Raw genomic sequence first — 18,636 nt, 5'->3', positions numbered from 1 at the left:
GGCTTCAAAGAGCAGTAACGATCTACTATGGAATGGTTTATTATATGGATTTTGTTATTTCATACAGTAAATTATGCTTGCCCAAAAACAAGGTTACTAAAAAAGAGCCACTTAATACAAAGATCTCTAAGTCGGGTGTATCCTATACCCCATAAGGCAATTTTTAACTCTTTGCTGAATGCTTTGGGTATGGAATGGTGGTGGGAGACAGGAAGGGTGTGGGGAGAGAGAGAAAGAGATCGGCTACCTTACGTGTCATCAGTGAGGTGGAAATTTTATTGGGAAGATACAGCATTTGAATGATAGATAGCAAATATAAAACAGTATATGAACACGTAACAGGCTGTCTGTTTTTAGTTGTTTACTACCCTGATTATTCAGAAGACTTATTGAACAGCTTGGCAAGTATTAGAGATTTCGTGTTCCTTTGTCTGACAAATGCAACTGTTTTAACACAGAGGTCATCTCACCACTGATATCTCCTCCTCTGCCTAAAACTTGGCAGATTTTAAGAGGTCTGTCCTTCACCATCCTTTTTTCACTGGTAAAATGAAGGTTTTGGAACCCAGTGACTATCTTAGCCCCCTCCCAGCTCTAATATTCATTGAACTAAGCGCAGCTCTAATGACACAGAGAGAAAGAAGAGAGAATCAGAATAGTGTAAGACAAAAGGAAAGTTCTGAGACCTAGTGCTACAGGTGGGCAATAGGATGGCCCGATCAATGGCCCTGACATGAAATGCCCCACTGTCTGTCAGCTGCTACGTGTACTTTATGATGCTACAAACATCACAGGCCATGTTCTTGGAGTTTTCCTTTTCTTTTTTTCATTTGCATTAGTGTAGAAGACTTATTTCATCAGCATGAACGTTTTAGTACTTGTTCTAACAGCAATTTTTGTAGATTAGGGTGAATTTAATGAGCCACTCTTTTTTTTCTAAACAGCTTTATTGAGATATAATACACATTTACAGTCCAATGCCTTTCAGAATATTCACAAAGTTTTGCAATCATTGCCACAGTCAATTTTAAAATATTCTCGTAACCCCCGAAGAAAACCCCTCATCTCTTAGCCATCGCCTCCAAATCTCTCCATCTCCCATCCTGCCCCAGCCCTTGACAACCATTAATCTTCTTTCTGTCTCTAATATACCACTCTTAAATGACGGAAGCAGACAGTGGACATCAGGGTCCAAGTCTCATGGTGCAGCTTTATCTAAACACTTATCTTTGACATTGCAGCTGTTAAAGTTTGCAGTATCTGATGGAAAAATCTAGTTTCTGAGTATGACTGATTAGAAGAACAAATGGCATCAAAAAGAATAACAAGCTGAAACTAGCCACTACTTCAGTATATGGAAAAGTACCCTTTAGCTATTACCTATGGTGTGTGTCAGCCACCTGCAGTCAGCCCTGACCTTCTCTCCTCTGCCTCTGTGTGTGAGAGACATTTAACAGGATCAAGTCTACAACACATTGCTCACAGTTTTTATTTTCTAATGGCACCGGTGTATCATTCACTCAACAGAGTCCCATTCTGGAGATTCTGTGTGCCAGGGACTTTGCTGGGACACATCTGAGTGCAGTGGCTCTGCCCTTCAGGAGCTCACAGCATAGAAGAGGGGGATGGATATGCATAAAAGTAAGTGCAAAATAATGTCAAAATACTCTAGGTACAAGACAGAGGTGGCTTAGGAGGATAGACAGTTATTACCTGGGGAGGCTCAAGGGGAAGGCAGATGTCAGAACAGCTCATACAGGAGGTGACCCAGGAGATGAGCTCTAGCACATCAGTAATGCTTGGGGAGTGAGGGAAGGGAACTTACATGGAAGGATCAGCATCTTCCAAAGCACAGAGACAGGATGCACCCTGGTGTCTTCGGACATGAGCAGATAAGGCAATAGGATGTTCATAGGAAAGGTAGTGAGGAGGCTACGGAGGGCAGCAAGCCAGTGGATGGAAGGTGCTATGTGTGATGTCTCAGAGTTTAGACTTTACTCTCTAAGCACTGGGTGTTATTGAAGGATTTTTAAGCAGGGAAGTTGTGTGATGATATTTTTATTTTAGAAAGTCATTTGGACAACTGTATGGAGGACAGATACGAAGGCATCAAGAGTAGTCAGAGACCTCCTGGGCCTATGCAGCCAAGAGGTAATGTGGGTCTTCCATGACGGACCAGAAATATGGGCTTGCTCTTAATCCTTCACTCGCCAAATTCATCTAATTGAACACAAAGAAAGAACAAATCCACAGCAGCACTGGAAAATCAGGAAGAAGTACCATCGGCAGTCCAGGGTATTTAAGAATTCCTGGAAGGTAGTAAGAGAAATGAATCTGATTGGTGGCGAAACCCAACAAAACTGAGAAGTATACTTCTTTTACAGTTGCAGGGAGTCTATATTATTAGAGCGTTGTTTTCAGGTCGGCACACAGAGAGAGAATGAAATGAAAAGAGCATGTGCCTTTTGACCCAACAATTCATTCATCTCTAGGAATCTATTCATGTACTGAGATATATATACAAGAGGAAAACCAAAAAACAATCTGAATGTCCATCAGCATGCATATGGCTAAACATATTATGGTATTGCCATACCATTGAATGCTCTCTAGTTTATTAAAAAGCATGAGATGACATTGTATGTCTGACTTAGGTGGTTCTCTAAGAAACTGTTGAACGATGCCTAGTTCAAAGTGCTGTATATGTAACAAAGAAGAAGATACCTGTAGATTTTTCTATCTTTCCAGACCTTTCTTACCTGTGGGGAAGGGAATGGGATGGAGACAGTATGGTGAAAAGGAACTTTCATTTTTTTGGTAATATATCCTTCTGTATTGTGCGAACTTTTTCAATAAGCATGTATTATAACAAAACTAGAACTTTATTATGATTAACATTTAAGGAGGTAAACAAAAAAACAGAAACCCAGGTAGAACCCAGGAAACTTGGCCAGCAGCGACTGTGGTAAATGCAGACTGGTAAGGAGAGGGGAAAGGGGGAGAAGAGAGTTGGGGGCGGGGAGGGTTGGAATGTAGGGATGCAGAGTCAAAACACTTAGAAGCAGAAGGGCAACATTTTAAAAAGGAAGCTGTTTTTAAAAATATTACAACAATAACAACAACACAGAAGGTGTGCATCTTACTATAAATGAGATCGTTTGAGAAACAGAAGGACTTATGCACCTTCAACTACAATTGGCAGGGGCCATCGGCGTGAGAATGGAGAGACACAAAGCACATGAGACGAGTCAGTTACAGAAATGTGTCATCCCCAGAACTGTTTCTGCTAAAGAGTATATAAGACCACCGTTGAGCTATCCCTAATGATCTGCAGATTGCAAATAAAACAGTAAGCAGAATCAGGGATAGGTACCTATCTGTGAAATTGGAAGGGAACCCTCTTTACCCTTCTCTTTGGCCGTTAACTCTGTCAGCAGTTCCTCTTTGGTTTCCCTTCCTTGTTTGACCTTCCTTTATCTCCTCCTCGCACTCACCTCTCTTCCTCTTTTATACACGCACATGCACACACACACTCATGCCTCTCTGATACAGATCTGCCACCCTGAAAACAAAAAATCAAAAGAAAGGGAACTAATAGAAGAAAATGGCATCTAAATTAGATAAGTATCTCCAAGTAATACTGCAGAAAAAGATTTCCTGCCGAAAACATCATGTGAAAATTTTCGTGGTCTATTTATTATTATTATTTTTATCATCAAAAAATGTGCATCTGGTAATATCGACATAGCAGAAAGCTTGAAAAACAAGCGACAATAGTATTTCCAATACCACTTGCACAGTGTTTTATAGTTGATGAGCAAAATGCTTTCACATACATTATCTTGTTTGAGCCTCACGTCAACCCTTCCAAGGAGGAAATGTTTCCATCTCTTTATGGATAGGGACACTGAGTTCCAGAAATGGACGAGATAGCCAGGTCTCAGAGCTGTGTCTACTGATACCTCAACCATACATTTTTCTAAGACACTCTGATGCCTGCCTAACCTTAATGTAACATGATTGAAACCACACGATTGTCCTCTCAGGCTAAACCTTTCCAACTCCATCCTTCAAAAACTTGTGTCTGCTTCCCTAATTTTGAAGAATCACGGATTTTACAAAAGTATATTAACCCATGTTATTTCTTTCTAAAGTGTAGTGGTCATTTGAACAACAACAAAAAAGCTTGGTAAATGAAGGGGATAAATTGTGCCCTTTTGGGGGACCACCAGCAATAGCTTACAAAATAAAAATGCAGAATTTATTTTCAGAAATGAAAATAATAATATACAATTTGTGATTTTATAAATAATAATATATAATCCCTGATGTTATATTAATAACATATAACATTAATATACCAATGAATAAATAATAATAACATGATTCACGGTGTTAAATCTATGGGATAGCATTATAGGTCAGGACACTAGAGGAAGAACCAAAGAAACAAGGTTTCGATTCTAGCCAGGCGTTAAGGTATAGCCTGGTACTTAGCTAGAAATACTTGTTCATAAGAAAAAATCACTATTAATGAACTGCTTTACCAATTCACAGCATGCAAACCCTGGCTTATCCTTCTAAAGGAAGAAGGCAGAGAAATTGTCACTAAATATGCTGCCTATGAGAGGTAGAAGTACACTGGAGAAGTCATTCATTGATATGTTCACCATCTGGAACCTCCAGACACACTGTGATAACACTACTGTAAACCCAAAAAACCAAACCCATCGCTGTCAAGTCGATTCCAACTCATAGCAACCCTATAGGAAGAGTAGACCTGCCCCATAAGATTTCCAAGGAGCAGCTAGTGGATTCGAACTGCCAACCTGAGCTCTTAACCACTGTGCCACCAGAGCTCCAACCCTACTGTAGCCCTCCCTCAAAGTCATCAAATGCTAAAATATACACATGGGAGTGGGGATATAAATTAGCACCTAAGATAAACTGAGGGCTCCTTGATGGTTCCCTGGCCGTGGCTCCTCCAAGGACCATGCTCCTGGCTCAGACCCCCTTTCTTGCAGTGTCACCTTCAGACAACAGGAAGATCTGATAAATTGCACATCAGGGCTCTGGTTGCTCATTCTGTTAGGTCTGAAGTTAGTTTTGCCACAGCATGTCTGTCTTATTTTCTTTCCTCTCTAGTGGTTTTGTATACATTTTCTTACCTCTACTACTATTTCTTAACTACAGGATAGTTACCATGGCAACACCTGTTGATGGCAGACCAAAAAAAAAAAAAAAAAAACATGATCCTGTAGCAAGAACACTGCTCCTGTGTTTCTTGCTCCTCGCTCTTACAGTTAGATTCAGGGGGTGCTTTTGTTTCTTCTTCTTTTTAGTCTTGGGGGTGAAACCAGTTTTCCCTCTTTGGGCAGGTTGATATCAAAATTGCTCTCTGCTATTTTGATTTTATGTGCTAAGATGCTATCATGTGACCCCACGGAGCATTTGTTATCTGGCGACTTTTACCAGCTATAATAGAAATTGTCTTTTGTCCAAGGTGTTCAAAATCTTTAAAGCTTGCTTTTTTCTTTCTTCTTTGCTCTCTTATTTTCTTCTTCCTTTTTCTTTTCCTGCCTTACTCTGTCAATTATGTGGGTTCACACTTCCTCTTTGACCAGACAGCTCGGCAAAGGGGCATAGGAATAGAATACAGATTTCACGTTTCACTTAAAATACCATTAGTTTGGATGAATGCTAGTCAAGAGGGTGTGGCTAGATCAGAAAAAAATGTATTACCTGCCCAGGAAAACAACACAGAGCATAATTAACTTTACTAATAGAGACGTAAAAAGATCATCTTTATATTGAAAAAAAAAAAAAAAAACTGCATTCTTTTCACTTTATCCATTTAGCTACATCACCTGGCTTTTGAAAGTTAATATTTTGATGTTGCCAGCAGATGCCAACTTTTTCACAAAAAAATAAAATTATATTATTAAGAATAAATTAATTTTTTTAAGTATCTTAACATCCAAGTGCTGTCCTTTGGAATTCTTTAAGTAAATTTTGCTTCACTCCAAAGTATTTATTTTAGGATTCACAACCAGTGTTCTGAGTAAGTTTGTCTCTTCACACAATGCATAGCCCTGTAAAGAAGACCTAGATGAACATCTGAATACTGAGTAACAATCCTTCCTTCTCATTACCAGTTGTCAAAATATTTTGATTAATTGAAGAATCATAAAATGTTATCTGATTACCTAATTAATATAGAGGTATTTTGTTTCAATATGAAAATAAAGCCTGGGTTATTCAGAATGCCAATTATTTTTACAAACAGGTTAAAGGAAATATATTCTAAATGTTAAATAAATTGAAGAGACTTTTTAAAATAATATATTAAGGAAGTCATATACTATCAGTTGCTAATATCTGCTTTTAAAAATAGCAGTATCATAAACAATCACATTTAAGCATCTCCTCTGGAGATGGCATTGTAGGAGAATCTTTGAATGAAGTTTAAAAAAAAAGAGAGGGGACACTACCCCCAAGTTCTCCTCTAATGAGGGAGAACAAACACGAGTAGCTTACAGGAATCGACTAAACCACTGCCATAGAACAGAAGGTAATGAAAAGTGACCTAGGTTATGTTTCTGGCTCAGACCCTAAACAGCTGTGTGATCATGGCTGGGCCAAGGTTTCCTCATCTGTAAAGTAAGGAGTTGAGCTTAAATATTATGATGCTCACTTTAAACTCTATGAAGTTAGGTTAATCTAACTCTGAAATATACGCAAGTGGTAAACAATAGGGTAGAAACATATACACTAAGGAGTGAGAAAGTGTGGAAGAGAAACCAGCACAGACTCTTAAGTACAGATATCAAGTTACTTTCCAGAGAAAAGGAAGAGCATAAATTAACCAAGAGAAGGATCCAAGAAAATAAAGTGCTTGGTTTTTAACATAACACAATAAAGTAAAAAAAAAAAAAAAAGCTAGTAATTGTGATAAAGCCAAATTCTTATGGAATTCTCTCAAAACCTGCCTCACAATTAAAAGAATATTGGAAGTTTTCTCTTTAATTCGGCTGCATGTTGTTTTGGTAATTAGTTCCTTAAGCTATTACTGAAAATAATGTTTAAAAATACAAATTCCCTCTCTGCAATTGTATAATGAATCAAGTGAACTGCTGTTGTTTCAAAGTTCAATTCAGTTAATACAATAAGAAGTAACTCCAGCATAGCAGCTAGATTGATGTATAAACCTTATTTATTTACGAGGATAAATAAATGCATGAGTGTTTCTCCTCCTCATCTCTGTGCCTTTAGATCAGGACTGTATCTCACTGGAACATTGAGAAACTTGACCAATTTTTCTTGCACTGGCTCAAAAAGGTGGCACACAGGCATACATACACACACAAACTGCAGTATTCCAAGTGTGGCCACCCTGTAGAGATGTGGCTTAGTAAACTAAAGTCGATGATGATACCTTTAGCTTTACTGAACACACCGTGTTTTACACATAAGAATGCAGCTGACATTTACGGAGCACTTACTGCTACAGAGCTCGTGCTGGGGTGCTTAAGTAGACATTAGTTTGTAGTATTTCTCTTCAAATGAATCTCCTTGACAGCCTCTGTGATACTAAGCATTACATCTCATTAAGTTTCTCAGAATTTTTCTAAAGTTCAATTTCTATCATCTGGCAGTTATTTATCATCAGAGAAATGATTGAAATGCCATACATATGGCAGTATCTCATAAAATTAGCCCCAAGTAATGAGGGAATGGCCACATAAGCATGATATCAATGGCACAGTTTTGCTGTGGCATCTGTAGACATCTTTGAAAGTCTGAGAATGAAGCCCTGAATTCATTCATTCATCAAGAGACATGCTCTGTAAAGTTATGGTTCATCTATAAGATGCCAACCAATCCTTCCCCCCCCACACACACACTCCTACACATTCCTCTGAAACTCATTTTACAGACAGTTATCTTTCAATAATGTGGAAACCTAAGCAAGTCACCAGACCTTAAAGGCACCTCCTTCTCTGACTGCATAGGTAGGGCTGTCACCTCAGGTCAACAACACAACTCAGCCAGTTCTGAGGAAGGAGAAGGGGAAGTTTTCCTTGCATGTCCCTCCCTTTCCCCCGCCTGTACATCCATTGTCATGGATTGAATTGTGTCCCTAAAAAATATGTGTCACCTTGGTTAGGCCATGATTCCCAGTATTGTGTGATTGTCTTCCATTTTGTGATTTTCCTATATAAATCATAATCTCTGCCTGTAGTTAAAGAGGATTAGGGTGGGATTGTAACACCCTTACCCAGGTCACGTCTCTGATCCAACGTAAAGGGAGTTTCCCTGGGGTATGACCTGCACCACCCTTTATCTCTCAAGAAATAAAAAGGAAAGGGAAGTGAGCAGATGGGGCGGGGGGGGGGGGACTTCATACCACCAAGAAAGCAGTGCCAGGATCAGAGCACATTCCTTTGCACCTGGGGTTCCTGTGTGGAGAAGCTCCTAGTCCTGCAGAAGATTGATGACAAAGACCTTCCTCCAGAGCCGACAGAGAGAAAGCCTTCCTCTGGAGCTGATGCCCTGAATTTGGACTTGTAGCCTACTAGACTGTGAGAGTATAAAGCTGCCCACTTGTATTTCTGTTATAGTGGCACTAGATAACTAAGACATCCATTCATACAACTTCTGCTGGGAAAGACCCAAGATCAGCACCCCTCCAGAATGCCCAAGACTGGTGAAAACAGAAGTCATTCCTCATCAAGAAATGTCTGAAGTCTGACCTCTGATAGACAAAGCAACGTGCCACTTGGCTAGCCAGTTAGATAACTATCATGGGGCAAGGGCAGGGTGGGCATATGCATTAGGCAAAGACAGGCCAAAGCTATAGGACATATAAATGGCAGGTAACATCCCAATCCAAAAGACAGCTTCCCAGATGTGCAGAGTGGAAGGTGCTGGAGGACATGAATATCCTCTTTCTTTGACTAGGTACCTTTTAAAAAGTGGATGCTCTGGTTATCTCATGTTTGTTGGTACTTCCTAAAGGGCAATATTTTAAAGTTTTTTTGTTTTTACTACCAATTTATAAATTAGTAATTGGGAGAATCAGCTTACATGTTTCCCTTTCACTAAAGCAATGTTTAAGTACCGAAGCTAATTTTTTTAATGTTAATATTTATGCTGTCTTATTTATATTTGATGTCTGAGAAGCATGCTACAGAAGTTTCCATAAATACATCTAATTTGTATATTATAAACTATTCTTTACCAATAAGAAAGACTTTCTTTTTTCCTGTTGAGCACTTTGATGCTTTTGATTACTTCTCTGCTAATATTGAAGCTGTAAGAAATTCATTTCCAAACCATGCTTGGGATACATGCCTGCAGATAAGGCTTTTATAGTAAATAGTGTCATCTTAAGCCTCTTTCATGGTAGCATATTCTCAAATAGAAGGTTATTGCTAATAGAATGCTGTTTGTTAATATATACGTAACTGGATCCTGTATATTGTAGATAGTAAAACCTGCAAAAGCCAGAACCTGTGTAAGGCAGAAACCTCTCAGAGAAGGAAACACTCAAATATTTTCCACTAAACAAGAAAGAGAAAAATGGTAAGCCTGTACCCTGTCAGAGCCAGAAAACTTTCGAGACCCAGAAAAACAAGGCAGTCCTGTCGAGTTCCGACTCTCAAGGGTTTCATTCCATAAGGATACGTGCAGGAGGATTTTTGTCTCTAAAATTCAAGAAAAATAAATTTCTCATGGAAAGGGAATTATTTCCATTAAATGGCACCGTTGGAGAGGATTTTCAGAAGGAATTATTTTCCCAGTGTCATAATCTCTCTGATGTTTACACAAAAAGAAAAAATGGGATTTCTCTTTTATTGTTTGTTTGCCTACATCATATCTTCACAGTGACTTCTTTTGGGTACCTCTCTGAGCTAGCCTTTCTTGCCTCTCCAATTTCTCTGTTCTCAGTGAGGAAAATAACAGCCCCAGAAAACACTCTTCTCTTAATGGACGGTTGCTTTGGCATACATCAGGGATTTCAGCTGCTAGAGTATGTGTAAAATGAAGCGGGAGACATCAGATGGCGGCAAGGCTAGAGCTGTTAACACAGTAAATGCCAGGAAGGCTGAAGTGTGAGCTGAAGCAGCTGGGGGTGGAAAACATGAGAAGCTTGGCTGGGAGAAACAGGAAAAAAAAAAAAAAAAAAAAAAGGCCAGAAAGCAAGAGGGAGCTGAGCAAGGGGAGAAAGTACAGCCATGGGAAAACAAGGATTCTAGGTAGAAGGAGAAGGAGGTATTGCAAGTTATGTTTATCCAATATGGCAGCATTCATCATAGCCCATACGCATTGCCTTTATTGTTGTTGTTAGCTGCCATTCAGTTGGCTGCCAACTCATGACAGCCCCATGCACAACAGAATAAAACGTTGCTCAGTCCTGTGCAATCCCTGTGATATGTTGTGGATCAGACTGTTGTGGTCCAGAGGGTTATTAGGCCAGTAATCATTAATGATTATTGATCAACAATCATTTGTAGTGAATAACTGCTGTCTACGCTTAGAAATAGTCACAGGGATGAAGGAGCACCTGAAAGAGCATCTGGTCCGTACTCTCAGCTCTGGGTAAAATTCTACTCCGGTTGTCTCAGTCAGAACAGAATAGTTGCACCGGAACCAGATCATCCTGCTTCAGTGCGACAACTCTGGTAATTCCATCTACCATTACACTTGGGTTTCCCATATTTGTTTAAGACTGATCTGGAAAATGAATGGGCTTCTAATGTTCTTTGCATTATAGCAGCCTCCACTAGCAGATGGGTAGTGGCTATGCAGGAAGTGCATTGGCCGAGAATTGAACCTAGGTCTCCAGCATAGAAGCAGGAATTCTACCACTGAACCACCAATGCCCCCATATGTTGTCTTTAGTACCTCTTTAATTAAACATATGTAATATCACTTCCTTGCATGATTACTGTGAAAGACTGAATATTGAAATGATAATTGAAAGAAATTTCTATGCTTTGATAATGTATTGAACTCATCACAAATTCAGATGGAGTAATAAATAATGTGCTAGCTTATGAATATGTTTGATTTTTTAGTAAAAATATATCAAGTTGCTAACATTCATCATTTGGACAATTGGTGGGTGTGTATAATTAGCTGAAATAGTAACTGGTTTGGTAGATATATCCAGAGGGAGCTGATTAATAAATTGCTCTATTCCTGGAGGCTGGTTTCTTATATTTTAACTTAATCCTGTCCTAGTCAACATCAGGCCAGACTTGGGTAAAACTATAAATGCACGGTCCAGAGCTGGGGAAAGAGAGCTTAAGTAATAAATGGCAGAGACAGAATTCAGGAACACCTTGACAGTTGAGGCAATGACCCAAATCTAAGAAGCAGAAATTGCACAGGGATCAATGTAAGCAAACCCTTCCACCCAAGTTAAATTACAGAAGGACAATCAGGAAGAAATGCAGCTTAACAGTATCATATTTGAAAGAGATTTAGATTTAATTTTTGTCAAGTACAAGGTCCATGTATGTAAATGGTATAATGTAGCTGGTAAAAGCTTCTGTTATTGTAGGTTGTCTGAATAAAAGTGTTGTATCCAGACTAGGAGAAGAGTCCTGCTCTACTGTGTACTGATCAAGTACTATCTGGTGAATTGCCTTTGAGGTCAATCATTTAGAAGAAAATAGCCAATAAATGAAAGTGCCAGCTCCCAACTTCTCCCCTTCTGCCTTCTTCATTTCTTCACCACGTAATCCTCTTGCATATGCATCATCTTTTCCTCTCCAAATCTGAATTTATTCTCTCTAAAGCAAGAAATACTTAATTTGTTTAAACCTACCCTATAACCCAGTGGAGCTTATCACTCGTCATAGTTTATGTCTGATGGCTCATGGTAGATTTGGGTAAATGCTAACTGAAGTTCTTTTTTGAATTTTCATCTCCAGTGCTGAGAATTGTATTGCCCTAGTACTTACCACTACTGGTGGATGACAACCATTGCATCCCAAGTGGCCTTTATTTTCCTTCAGATACAGGATCCTATGTCTCAGGAGTAATGACCAGGCACACATGATACTCACCGCTTGAACTTTCAAGTTTCAGCTCTTTCTTTTCCTGTGTATCCAAGTGTCTGGGACTAGGTATCTGCTTTGAATACCATAGTCTGTCTTGGTCTTACCAAGCAGTCTTCTTGAGAATTGTGGCTCTTACCCTAAGTCACTGCCCAGTGACCAGATTTTGTTGCTGTGATTTGACCTTCAGGAAGGTAACAGACCACCTTCCTGACTCCTGAGTACCACCAGACTCTTACTCGCCCGTGATAGCTTTGCCTTCCTGCCATAATATGGCACCAAGAGTTCCACTCCAAACCGAGGTAAAAACTATTTCCTAAATCAGGTTGAGTTTACCATTCTGTTGGATGTTGTGCTTGGCTTGCTAGCCTGCTCTCCTAAATTGAACTTTGTAACTGGAGCAGCCTCTCAGTCTGCTCTGTCCTTGTGAGCAAGCCTATTCAGGGTCCAGCTTCCTTCTTCTTATAGGCTTTCTGCCCCTTTGATGGCAGATGGCACTCAAAACTATATTTTGGAAGTGGAGAAGAGGAGGCTCAAGATCAAGGCAAGAGGGACTTGTTTAAATAGGGGTCTTCAAGTATTTGAAGGGTTGCCATGTGGAGGAAACCTTTGGTCTTGCTCTGCAGATTCTTACAGGTTAGAATCAAGACTCAAACCAGATTGAAGCTACTGGGGTAGAGAACATTCCCTATTCCTGGCTGAAATCTAACAGAGCTTCCCAGAGACAGAAAGGGATTTCTTAGGCTAGAGAAAGCCCTTCGTTACAGAAGGAAACCTACCATAGGCTGGATTAGCAGATCTAAGTTTTATTTATTGGTTTGCTTCTATTGCAACCTGGGTAAAGGATAGTATTTACTTGGATGACATTTGCATGTGTGAAATATTGCTGTGACAGCAAGTATGCCGATCATAAGCTACTTATAATCCTACTCCTTTCTCTCTTCAGGGACTGTGGGTAGAGCAGCTTGTTATAGCAACATCCTCATGTCTACTCTGGTTTTATTTAAATTAATTCACCTGATCAGTGAATATATATTGAGTGACTATTATTTGTTAGGCACTGTGACTCATGCAGTGCTCAGTACTTTTAACTGTTAGATTTAACCCAGCCCTTTTGACATTGTACTGGATGTGAGGGACATTGAGAAAGTGTTCAAACATCAAGTGGGATTGATTTATAGGTGATCTTTAAGTTTCTGTTAAATTTGAGATTTGATGATTGACCTTCTTGATTCTAGCTTCATGTTGAGTATATATCTTGCCTCCAAGTATAGTTTTTATAAATAAAAAATAATTTGGAGTAGGATTGCTCAAATATGTGCTATTAAATCCCTGTATTTATCTGCCCAGACAGCAGGGAGGTACCGTCTCAATATCATCACCGCTTCCCTAAAAGGGACTATAAGGACATGACTTGAGGAAAACACAATTCTCCTTAATCCTTTCCTCAGTGACGCCAGCTGGGGCTTGGACCAAGCCATCTGTCGGGTACATATCCCATCCCTCAGGGTCCCAGTGGCCCAGAAATTGAGCTCAATTTCAGTTCCTCTAAATGACTTGAGCCAGAACAAGCTTCCAGGTTAGTTATGTAAAATGCACCATGAAGTCCTAGAGTTCACTTGTTTGGGCCTTCATGTGAACATTGTCATCAGTGTTGAGAACCTTCTAACAATCCTCATAAAAGTTGTCAATGAAATAGGTGCAGAAGAAACAGTACTGAGCTTGGTATTCTACTGACTTAGTGTATGTGGGGTGGTTGTTATTAGCTGTCGTCAAATCAGCCCCTGACTTGTGGCGACCCCATGCACGACGAGATCAGACCATTGTGATCCATAGGGTTTTCACTGGCTGATTTTCAGAAGGAGATCATCAGGCCTTTCTTCCTAGTCAGTCTTAGTCTGGAAACTTCGCTGAAAGCTGTTCAGCGCCACAGCAACATGCGAGCCCCCACTGACAGGCAGGTGATGACTGCCCTTGAGTGCATTGGCCGGGAATCAAACCCAGGTCTCCCAAGTGGAAGGTAAGAATTCGACCACTGAACCACCACTGCCCCACCACTGCCCCATATGTGGGAGTAGAGTGGTCATATTTGAGTAGATAGCTGTTTTCAGAAGTCCTAAAATTCCATTCAGTAAATAAAGAAATCAACATTGAAAGCATACGATTTCAATTATATTGGATCAACAATCCTTTGTAGTGAACAACTGCTGTCCACACTTAGAAAGGAGCTCTGGTGGCGCAGTGGTTAAAGCACTTGGCTGCTAATCAGAAGGTCACCTGTTGGCAACCAGCAGCTGCTCTGCGGGAGAAAGATGTGGCAGTCTGCTTCCATAAAGATTTATAGCCTTGGAAACCCGATGGGGTAGTTCCACTCTATAGGGTATGAATCAGGATCAACTTGATGGCAGTAGGTTTGATTTTTCGGTTTTGGCACTTAGAGATAGTCAGGAGAATAAAACAGCACCTGAAGGAACATCTGGCCCATACTCTCAGTTCTGAGTGAAAGTCTACTGTGATTGTCTTAGTCGGGACATAATAGTTTGCGCTGGAGCCAGGCCATCCTGCTTCAGTGCAACAACTCTGGTAATTCCAGCTACCGTTACACTTGGGTTTCCCATATCGTTTAAGACTGATCTAGAAAAGGAATGGCACTGTAAAGTCCACATTTCTTGGAATACTTTTTGGTAACAGCTTTATTGAAATACAGTTCATATACCATATAATTCATCCATTTTAAATGTACATTCATAGTTTTTAGTGTATTAACAGTTGTACAACCAATTTTAGAAAATTTTCATTACCTTAAAAAGAAACCCGGCACCACTTAGCTATCACTCCCAATTCCCTATCCCCACCTGAGCCCTAAGCAACCACTAAACCTACTTTCTGTCTCTATATATTTGCCTGTTCTGGACATTTCATATTAATGGAATCATGTAATATGTGAGTTTTTTGTGACTGCCTTCTTTCACTTAGCATGATGTTTTCAAGGTTCATATTTTTAAGTCACATGTTCAATTTTCAAATTAGACTCAACTCATATTGGTGATAGAGAGAGGGAATCTAGATACACTATTTCTAATACACATTGGGAGCCCTGATGGCACAGTGGTTAAGAGCTATGGCTACTATCCAAAAGGTTGGCAGTTCAAACCCACCAGTGGCTCCTTAGAAATCCTATGGGGCAGTTCTACGCTGTCCTGTAAGGTTGCTAGGAGTCGGAATCGACTTGACGGCATCTAACAACAACAACAACAGTACACATTGGTCATATTTAGCACTTTAAGAAAAATGTTTATTTTTCTTTTTAGTGAACCAGTTTAATTTGCTCATCAAATCTTGCACATATTTCCAACTAATTAAGGAGAGTTATCTGGGATTGACCATGACAACGTGGGGAAGTGGAGAACTTTACAGTTTGAATCCACATCTAAGTATTTTTGTATTCCCAGGGTTCAGAAGAAGATTTGATTTGAAATCCAATGAAAGAGTAGAAAGGTGGCTCGGGAAAGGCACTTTTCCGTCACGCCCTTCACCCACCGAAGCCCTGTCCTCTTAGTTTACATGATTGACAGTTGAATGATCTCGAGTAGGGCTGGAGGAAGACAGCCCATGATTGTGTGTCTTGTTCTGATCTTTTTAGACTTATTAAAAAATGAAGATAATAATGCACCTGAATGCAGCAGCAAACAAAAGGCAGCTGTTCCTCACTTGATAACTGTCAAGGGAACAATAGATACACCTCAAGGTAATATAAATAATCTGCTGACTCTGCCACGGGAGAAAGCAACACTCAGCCGAAGAAGATAATATGGTCCTAATAAAAGAACACCCATAGATGCAACTCTCAAAACAAAAGAACAAATGAAACTAGTTGCTGTAGAGTCAATTCTGACCCATGTGTTTTGGAGTAGAACTGCTCGCCACAGGGTTTTTAATTGCTGCAATCTTTCAGAAGTAGATCACCAGCCTTTCTTTTGAGGCACCTCCGGGTGGGTTCAAACTGCCAACTTTTCGGTTAGTAGCCGAGTGCTTAATAGTTTAAACCACCTATGGACTCCATGATGCAACTCCAGAAGGGTCATATCCTACTCAGTGTTTGATATTGAAGATGAGGAATTGTACCTCGATCTGTTTAAACGATTGAGAAGCTCCGAATCTTAGTCAAAAACCAGTATATTCTCCTTAGAGTATAAACACGTATTCATTCATTCATTCGTTCATTCATTCCATTCCCTCTCTCCTCCCTGTCACACAGTACCTATCATGGTGTCTTACATAAAGTAGATGTTCAATACAGGAGGTATTTTTTAGAGGACAGGAAGAAAACTAGAGAGGAAAGGGAGATGGAGAAAGGACAGGGCACCAAAAATAGAGCAGAGCCCAGATAGGGTCAGGGCTAAGGAGCAGTGATGAATTGGGAGAACAAGAGAATCCGTCCCGGTAGTCTACTCCATTTCTGCCCATCTTCCCCATTTCTACATGGAATAGATGAAGGAATGACTTGGAATTAGATCTCCCTGACATTCAGGTTGCACTATCCACATGACCAACACCAGTTTCTTTTAATAAGAAATTTTCAGAATTGAATCACAGCTTTACCTTACCAAAGTGTATAAATGTTCTTTTCAGATAAATCACTTGTTTTATCTCAAGTTCAAGATATGTCATATGAATTTTAATAGTAGGATCGCTATGAGCTGGAATCAACTTAATGCAACAGGTTTGTTTGTTTTTTTTGGGTGGTACGTTAGAGTAATACATGGATTTGTCATTAAGCTAATAAAGAAATGGAAAATCAAGTAAATTGAATTGCATTTGATTGGACATTAACTGGACGGTCATTTTAGAGCAAAGCTTTAATTTATTTAATACTATGTGTAGTTTTGCCTTTTCTTTGCAGTTTGCTTTGTTCAGGAATATAGAAGGAATATAAAGTTCGATGTTTAGCATGAATTTGCTAACATGTTTACAGTGAACTGGACAAAGTAACTTTCACAGTCTATCTCCATCTGCCTTCTTTTCTAACTTTCTTTCTCTTTGGTTATAGGCCAAGAAAGAAGAGAGAACTCTTACAACAGTAACATTTCAAAGGGGGAAGACATTGCTAGAACTTTGAATACTTTTTCGGACATTTCTCCAAGGTAAATATTACCATAGTGATAATAAGGGAACACATCGTTAGAATTTGGAAGCTGCAGTGGTACTACACAAAAGTTTAGCTGTGTTCCGTCCAATACAAACCTAGAGTAATCTGAGAGAAGGAGGGAGAAGAGAGAAGAAAACAGAGCTGTTTGGGTATCCAGCAGCCTCTTCTAAATGCGTTACCAGGAGAATACCAGCCACATCTGGGAGCTCTTTGAACTGTACTATACTAAAAATATATAAGAAGAAGGGAGGAAAGGGGAGGCTACGTTTCTTTCTTTATGTTGATCTCTCTCAGATACTCATGAAAACAAAAACAAAAGTCAGTGTGGCTTGATTATAAAAATAGCATTTCTCTTATGAGGAATGATTTGTGTAATTGATTTTAGAGGTTAAAATAAAATATGTGCTGTTCTGATGTCACAAGAAAAGAGAAACCCCAATCATAATACTTCACACCAATTAAGACTTACATATATGGATGAGTTTAAAGAAATCCACATACCACTTCTCTGAAAATACCTACTAAGGAAGTCTTCTATTGGTTCGGGACAAATGCTTCATGAAGTTCTTGTTTTGGAAGATCATGTCTTTGATGCCTCTTTTGTGGGGAGGGGAGGTGTGTGTGGGGGACAGAAAGAGAAAGGGAGGGAGAGACTCCGAAGAGAAATCTGTCAGCCTCATACTGTACGTTTCGGAGGAGTAACCGCAGGCGCTTTCTTTATGAATCATGAGCTTAGCGGGAATAAAGGCTCAAAAGAAGAAGCTGGATACAGAGTCAGCATCAGCATTCATGAATTAGCTGCCAGTGTTTTAAACATGAACTGCTGTGTCATTTCTATGAAGTTCCCCTTTTGCCACTCGGTCTGTAGCTAGAAGCTCTTTTGCTAAGCCCTGAAATTGTATCGGATGAAACTCCTCCTCCTTCCTTCCTGATAAAGATGTTTGTGTACACATACACACTGAAATGCAAAAATGTAGGACCCCATTTAAAAGAAAATAAGCTTGTCAACTTTCTACGTTTAGAAGTTAATATACAGTTGACATTCCTTAGTCCATATTGTTCTAGAATGTGATTTCAGTTTGGCAGAAGGAGAGTGGGGCTTTCCCTCTCAGTCCTCATCCTGGTTATTCTCTTCTGAGGGGGTGGGGATGGAGGAAACGTAGGCTGTACATTAGAGGAGGATTTCGTGATACTATTCATTCTCTGTTCTGACAGAGAAGACATTGTTTGTTCTCTGTAATAGCCTTGGCAGGAATCTGTGCTGTGCATACAGAATGGGGAAATAGCAGAGCGGTGATGAATCTCAAAATTCTAAGCAATAGATCAGCTTAGAGGGTTTTTTAAAATATATATACTTTAATTGGATCTCATTACTGTAGATGCAAGTCATAACTTCAAGAAATAGTTTCCTTTTAAATG

At 39.6% G+C, this 18,636-nt stretch overlaps 1 protein-coding gene across 7 annotated transcripts in view; it reads left to right on the top strand.

Annotated features, from left to right (window-relative positions):
• PAG1 (phosphoprotein membrane anchor with glycosphingolipid microdomains 1) overlaps positions 1 to 18,636 on the top strand; it is a 203,795-nt gene that overhangs the window by 95,795 nt on the left and 89,364 nt on the right. For 5 of the 7 annotated variants that reach the window (XM_023545818.2, XM_064267868.1, XM_003408362.4 and 2 more), the window contains one exon: positions 17,119 to 17,212. The gene's annotated coding sequence lies outside the window, so the exon portion shown is untranslated. Of the gene's footprint in view, positions 1 to 15,711; positions 15,817 to 15,842; positions 16,792 to 17,118; positions 17,213 to 18,636 lie in introns of those variants that run through there. The other 2 variants (XM_023545820.2, XM_023545822.2) reach the window with 2 other exon arrangements.

The sequence above is a fragment of the Loxodonta africana genome, chromosome 14 (genome assembly GCF_030014295.1).
Source record: "Loxodonta africana isolate mLoxAfr1 chromosome 14, mLoxAfr1.hap2, whole genome shotgun sequence".
Classification (NCBI taxonomy): Eukaryota; Metazoa; Chordata; class Mammalia; order Proboscidea; family Elephantidae; genus Loxodonta; species Loxodonta africana.
The sequence above is the reverse complement of the archived record's forward strand: the minus strand, read 5'-3'. Positions and strand labels throughout refer to the sequence as shown.